This window comes from Aplysia californica, unplaced genomic scaffold (genome assembly GCF_000002075.1).
Source record: "Aplysia californica isolate F4 #8 unplaced genomic scaffold, AplCal3.0 scaffold00400, whole genome shotgun sequence".
In the NCBI taxonomy this organism is placed as follows: domain Eukaryota; kingdom Metazoa; phylum Mollusca; class Gastropoda; order Aplysiida; family Aplysiidae; genus Aplysia; species Aplysia californica.
In genome coordinates this window covers 448647-450095 of record NW_004797670.1, presented here as the reverse complement: position 1 = coordinate 450095, position 1449 = coordinate 448647, and positions in this window count along the sequence as shown.

Genomic DNA, 1449 nt, shown 5'->3' with positions numbered 1-1449 from the left:
CTCTTTGTATATGCCTTCCCAAAAAGGAATAGATTCTCGGTAGAAACTTGATTTGTTAGTAAAATATTTGGTTTCTATGGAGACTTTCTTTTCCCTGTGAGTATATACCGAGAATCCATTCTGTTTCTGGACGCTACATACATCAAGGAAGAAGTCACGGGGATAAATTATAATCTTTTGCTTTGAAGTGTTATTTTTGCACAAAAATATCCATCAGAAGTTGAGACACCCTATTTTCAAATTCACAAAATCCGCACCGCCTCTTTGTCCACTTGCCATACTGATGACTGACTGACGGACACTGTCGACGCATGGAAAAGATGAGTTCTTCCACAAAATGCTGAAGGAATCTTCCGCTTTAATAGTCACGACGTAGTGGAATCAGGCGCTCGTCAATTTTTGGGTATATGGGGTTATTAGTATCATCCTAAAACCTGTTCATTTGCCTTCCTTTTGGTTAAAAAATACCCTTTTATAGAAGTCAAGATATTTGCGATTGAACTGGGTGAGGTTGCTTGGTTTCAATGGTGAAATTAGTGAGAAAATGGCAGCCAAATTTTGGTAACTGCCATAGCCTGTGAGTGAGCCCTTGGAAACTGAAAATTTACATTTGTGTGCCTTTAATCAATGTTTTTTGTAAAATACACACAAAAACGTGTTTATAAATTAACATGAAAGGTGTTGAGCCACAAAAAGAAAACAAGAAAAAAATTGCCTATCGGCCAAAAAATGTTGATTTCTTTGATTTCACTGTTTTGACAAGCACCTGGTTTCACCACGATGCCTCACATATTCTTTCTAGGTATTGCTCAAGTCAATGTAACGTTTGGGGCTGGTTAGTTCTCCGTGAGATTAGTTTTTATCCAGGGGCATTACGTGACGCAGCAGCGATACAGGACGCAATCTGTTCTCGAGATGAACGCGGTGGATGTCTCGGTCTTGTCTCCTCGTTCTGCCCGGCGAGGCCTACCTACCATTTCTAGTTCGACCATTCGTCGTTCCTGACACCCAGACGTAAGGCCACAAACGTTAAATGCTGTTTCTGTGGACGTTGAGCCTTTGAGTCACATCTCGCAGCGTACGTCCAGCCAGGAGCATTCCTAACGCTCGCCTTCTATCATTTTAAGACAGACGTGGCAGGTTTTAAAAGGAAAAATATCACTGTATTTTATTGGTGTTTTTTCTGACACAAACAGACACATAAAGGAGGTGAACCTTATACTCAGATTGTAATTCTGAACACGTGTAAAAGTAGAGGCATTATGAGGCAGTTGAATGAACTTTAAACAATAGAGTTATCGCGCTGGACTAAAAATATTTTTTTGCTGAAACAACTTACGTCAGCTTGCGTGTAAAATTTGATCACTGCTGACCATTGTTTAAGTTGTTACTTTTAAAAGTATGCACACTTTATTTTTTATTGAAATATATATATTGTTTTTATAATGA